The sequence below is a fragment of the Danio rerio genome, chromosome 10, assembly GCF_049306965.1.
Source record: "Danio rerio strain Tuebingen ecotype United States chromosome 10, GRCz12tu, whole genome shotgun sequence".
Lineage (NCBI taxonomy): Eukaryota > Metazoa > Chordata > Actinopteri > Cypriniformes > Danionidae > Danio > Danio rerio.
Window position 1 is genome coordinate 6,870,582 of NC_133185.1, and position 6,618 is coordinate 6,877,199.

The following is a 6,618-nucleotide window of genomic DNA, read 5'->3' on the forward strand; positions in this document are numbered from 1 at the left end:
GAGGGTCAGAGAAAAGGACAATCAGAACCTGATAGGACAGTCTGGGACTCAGAACACAGGACTAGATCCACCTGCATCACAACATCAGTACTGTCATACCCTACAACTCCCACTCTTTTGTGTTTCCCTGGATTCTTTTGAGGAAATTGGGCATTCACTTCAATTTACCTTCATTTCTATAGCGCTTTTACAATGTAGATTGTGTCAAAGCTGCTTCACATGAAAGATTATAGTAAATTGAAACATTGTTAGTTCAGTTTTCAGTGTTGAAGTTCAGTTCAGTTCAGTGAGGTTTAATATTCACTGCTGAGAGTTCAAATCCATCAATGCGTAGCTTCACAAGTCCCGAACCATGCAAGCCAGTGGCGACAGCGGCGAGGAACATAACTCCACCAATTGGCGAAAGTAAAGGATTAAAAAACCTCTAGAGAAACCAGGCTCAGTTGGGCATGACCATTTCTTCTATGGCCAAACGTCTTGTGCAGAGCTGCGGTCTCGGCATTGTGGAGAGCGCTGGACGTCCATCGTGAAGAAGTTGCAGGTGGGAATGGTCACCAACTGGTGAACAGGCTGGCCCTACAGAATCAATGCGAGGACTCGTCTGTCACTGGGGTCTCACAGGATACGGCCTGGTCCAGGATTATGGAAACCTTGGGGGGAAAAAAACATAGGTGCAGATGCCGTTTAAATTATAATGTATTTTGGGAAGTGTTCCCGGCTCTGGTTGCCCTAAATAATGCAGACTAACAATCCTTTAGAGCAGGGGTTCTCAAATGGTTTGGCCATGGGACCCACATTTTTACATGGTCATCAGGTCGCGACCCAAATTTTTAGGAACTATGATGCAATTTTAGGAATTATAATTAATTTGTATTTATTTGTTAACAAACGCAAGTAGTGACAGATAAATCATAAGAAAATCACCAAGACTTACAATTAAACAATATTTTATTGCTGTCATTTAACAAAATGTATCATGTTATAAAAATATTACAAACGAAAAACGACAAATACCGTTAACAGTGGTTAGGGTAAGGAAAGGTTCAGTTACCGTGAACTAAACTGAACTGTTAATAAAACATGTTGTCTGGATTGTACATGTCGTTTTAATTTAGAAGTTTTCGTGCTCTCTTGTGAGAGCACCTCACTACATATGACACACTGAGGCTTTAAGTCTTTTTTTGTCGTCAAAATATGTAAGTCCATACTTTACATATTCGAGGTTGCACTTGCGCTTTGATATATTTGTTGCTAAAATTAAATGAAGTTTCACATGTCAAACGGTAGGTTTGTCGCGCACGCATTTCAAAATAAAAGTCCAGTATAAGCAAAATAAATTAAACTTTTGTTGTTTTTTTTGACCACACACTCACTGAAAATGTTCCCACGACCCACTTTTGGGTTGCGACCCACCAGTTGAGAAACACTGCGGATTTCGATTTTAACAGCATTTGAGTTTCATGTGCATGTGCCCTTATAAGTTCCTAGATTAATGTTGATCCTGAAACAGCATTCCAATTAGACAATCAGAATTAAGGGATAAGTTTACTGTTTATGTTAATTTAGGATCACGGTTAGATTTATGCACTTCTACATGATTGTTATCCTACTATTATTCCTATCTGATTTTGGGAATAATTTACAGTTATAGTTGAGTTTAAGGGGTAGGGAATAGGTATAGACTAAATTTTCTAACAGAAATGATTTTCCAGGATCAACATGGATGTTAATCCAGGATCACAAAATCTCCTTTTCATCTTTGACCTACATGCCTTAGAAGAAAGTAAGTTAATTTTCTGGTTATGCTTATTTAAAAGTATGACCCATAGGACAACAAACTGTATAACTACTGTTGCTACAAATAATATTTTTTCTACGACTAATAATAAAAGGTTTTCAAAAGTTACTCTTGAGCACTAAGGAAGACATTTTGAAGAAAGCTGTACACCTGTAACCATTAACTTCCATTGTAGAAAAATACAAATAGTCTACTATACAAGTCAATGGTAACACGTGTTTAGCTTATTTCATAATACTATCTGTGTTCAACGGAAGAAAGAAGGAGGCCAGACTTTTTTTGACAAGTACACCATGAGTAAATAATGCAGAGTTTTAATTTTGAGTGAACTACCCCTTTAGGCCTCCGCGAGTGTTTACAGTAGTCAGCGTCCGGCAGGCACTTTTTTCCAGGGGTTTCAGTACAGCGTAACCGCTACTACGTCATCTGATGGGCGTGGCCTATCTGTGAATTTGCATAGGTCACGGATCATGCGCAGATTGTGAAAACAGCCGTTTGATTCAGATACCTGTACGTATTCGCAGGGGTTTCGTGTCCAATACCTTTTTTATGCAGTACAAAATAGCTGTCCTGATCGCAGGTGTTTCATGTGAAGTCAGTGTATGTTATATTAAACAAATTAACTTAAGATACCTCTCAGATTACATTAATACTGTTATAACTTAAGATACCTGTCCTCATGTATCCCAGGGCTTTTGTGTCAAATACTTTATACATTATATACAGTAACATCAGATACCTGTCCTGATCTCAGGGGTTTCATGTATGATCGCTTTTATATGTATTACCATCAAATACCTGTCTTGATCCCAGGGGTTTCATGTATGATCACTTTTATATTATATACAGTAACATCAGAGACCTGTCTTGATCCCAGGGGTTTCATGTATGATCACTTTTATATTATATACAGGAACATCAGAGACCTGTCTTGATCCCAGGGGTTTCATGTATGATCACTTTTATATATATTAACATCAAATACCTGTCCTGATCCCAGGGGTTTCATGTATGATCACTTTTATATTATATACAGTAACATCAGATACCTGTTTTGATCCCAGGTGTTTCATGTATGATCACTTTTATATTATATACAGTAACATCAGATACCTGTCTTGATCCCAGGTGTTTCATGTATGATCACTTTTATATTATATACAGTAACATCAGATACCTGTCCTGATCCCAGGGGTTTCATGTATGATCACTTTTATATATATTAACATCAAATACCTGTCCTGATCCCAGGGGTTTCATGTATGATCACTTTTATATTATATACAGTAACATCAGATACCTGTTTTGATCCCAGGTGTTTCATGTATGATCACTTTTATATTATATACAGTAACATCAGATACCTGTCTTGATCCCAGGTGTTTCATGTATGATCACTTTTATATTATATACAGTAACATCAGATACCTGTCTTGATCCCAGGTGTTTCATGTATGATCACTTTTATATGTATTACCATCAAATACCTGTCTTGATCCCAGGTGTTTCATGTATGATCACTTTTATATGTATTACCATCAAATACCTGTCCTGATCCCAGGGGTTTCATGTATGACCACTTTTATATTATATACAGGAACATCGGATACCTGTCCTGATCCCAGGTGTTTCATGTATGATCACTTTTATATATATTAACATCAAATACCTGTCCTGATCCCAGGTGTTTCATGTATGATCACTTTTATATTATATACAGTAACATCAGATACCTGTCCTGATCCCAGGGGTTTCATGTATGATCACTTTTATATTATATACATTAACATCAGATACCTGTCCTGATCCCAGGGGTTTCATGTATGATCACTTTTATATGTATTACCATCAAATACCTGTCCTGATCCCAGGGGTTTCATGTATGACCACTTTTATATTATATACAGGAACATCGGATACCTGTCCTGATCCCAGGTGTTTCATGTATGATCACTTTTATATATATTAACATCAAATACCTGTCCTGATCCCAGGTGTTTCATGTATGATCACTTTTATATATATTAACATCAAATACCTGTCCTGATCCCAGGTGTTTCATGTATGATCACTTTTATATTATATACAGTAACATCGGATACCTGTCCTGATCCCAGGGGTTTCATGTATGATCACTTTTATATGTATTACCATCAAATACCTGTCTTGATCCCAGGGGTTTCATGTATGATCACTTTTATATGTATTACCATCAAATACCTGTCCTGATCCCAGGGGTTTCATGTATGACCACTTTTATATTATATACAGTAACATCGGATACCTGTCCTGATCCCAGGGGTTTCATGTATGATCACTTTTATATGTATTACCATCAAATACCTGTCCTGATCCCAGGTGTTTCATGTATGATCACTTTTATATTATATACAGTAACATCGGATACCTGTCCTGATCCCAGGGGTTTCATGTATGATCACTTTTATATGTATTACCATCAAATACCTGTCCTGATCCCAGGGGTTTCATGTATGATCACTTTTATATTATATACAGTAACATCAAATACCTGTCCTGATCCCAGGTGTTTCATGTATGATCACTTTTATATATATTAACATCAAATACCTGTCCTGATCCCAGGGGTTTCATGTATGATCACTTTTATATTATATACAGGAACATCAGATACCTGTCCTGATCCCAGGGGTTTCATGTATGATCACTTTTATATATATTAACATCAGATGCCTGTCCTGATCCCAGGGGTTTCATGTATGACCACTTTTATATTATATACAGTAACATCGGATACCTGTCCTGATCCCAGGTGTTTCATGTATGATCACTTTTATATGTATTACCATCAAATACCTGTCCTGATCCCAGGGGTTTCATGTATGATCACTTTTATATTATATACAGTAACATCAAATACCTGTCCTGATCCCAGGTGTTTCATGTATGATCACTTTTATATTATATACAGTAACATCAGATACCTGTCCTGATCCCAGGTGTTTCATGTATGATCACTTTTATATATATTAACATCAAATACCTGTCCTGATCCCAGGGGTTTCATGTATGATCACTTTTATATTATATACAGTAACATCGGATACCTGTCCTGATCCCAGGGGTTTCATGTATGATCACTTTTATATGTATTACCATCAAATACCTGTCTTGATCCCAGGGGTTTCATGTATGATCACTTTTATATGTATTACCATCAAATACCTGTCCTGATCCCAGGGGTTTCATGTATGACCACTTTTATATTATATACAGTAACATCGGATACCTGTCCTGATCCCAGGGGTTTCATGTATGATCACTTTTATATGTATTACCATCAAATACCTGTCCTGATCCCAGGTGTTTCATGTATGATCACTTTTATATTATATACAGGAACATCAGATACCTGTCCTGATCCCAGGTGTTTCATGTATGATCACTTTTATATACAGTAACATCAGATACCTGTCCTGATCCCAGGGGTTTCATGTATGATCACTTTTATATATATTAACATCAAATACCTGTCCTGATCCCAGGGGTTTCATGTATGACCACTTTTATATTATATACAGTAACATCGGATACCTGTCCTGATCCCAGGGGTTTCATGTATGATCACTTTTATATGTATTACCACCAAATACCTGTCTTGATCCCAGGGGTTTCATGTATGACCACTTTTATATTATATACAGTAACATCGGATACCTGTCCTGATCCCAGGGGTTTCATGTATGATCACTTTTATATGTATTACCATCAAATACCTGTCTTGATCCCAGGGGTTTCATGTATGACCACTTTTATATTATATACAGTAACATCGGATACCTGTCCTGATCCCAGGGGTTTCATGTATGATCACTTTTATATGTATTACCATCAAATACCTGTCTTGATCCCAGGGGTTTCATGTATGATCACTTTTATATGTATTACCATCAAATACCTGTCCTGATCCCAAGGGTTTCATGTATGATCACTTTTATATATATTAACATCAAATACCTGTCCTGATCCCAGGGGTTTCATGTATGATCACTTTTATATTATATACAGTAACATCAAATACCTGTCCTGATCCCAGGTGTTTCATGTATGATCACTTTTATATTATATACAGTAACATCGGATACCTGTCCTGATCCCAGGGGTTTCATGTATGATCACTTTTATATGTATTACCATCAAATACCTGTCCTGATCCCAGGGGTTTCATGTATGATCACTTTTATATTATATACAGTAACATCAAATACCTGTCCTGATCCCAGGTGTTTCATGTATGATCACTTTTATATATATTAACATCAAATACCTGTCCTGATCCCAGGGGTTTCATGTATGATCACTTTTATATTATATACAGGAACATCAGATACCTGTCCTGATCCCAGGGGTTTCATGTATGATCACTTTTATATATATTAACATCAGATGCCTGTCCTGATCCCAGGGGTTTCATGTATGACCACTTTTATATTATATACAGTAACATCGGATACCTGTCCTGATCCCAGGTGTTTCATGTATGATCACTTTTATATACAGTAACATCAGATACCTGTCCTGATCCCAGGGGTTTCATGTATGATCACTTTTATGTTATATACAGTAACATCAGAGACCTGTCCTGATCCCAGGGGTTTTGTTTATGATGACTTTAAATAAAAATAGAAAATAAATATGAGTTATGTTAATTAACTAAGATCGAGAAAGAAAAATTAACCACGATTTATTACAGAAAATGTGGTATTTATTTGTTTAAACATGACTGAATACTATATTTTAAACTACAAAAACACGGTTAATCTTACCACAACCATTATTAT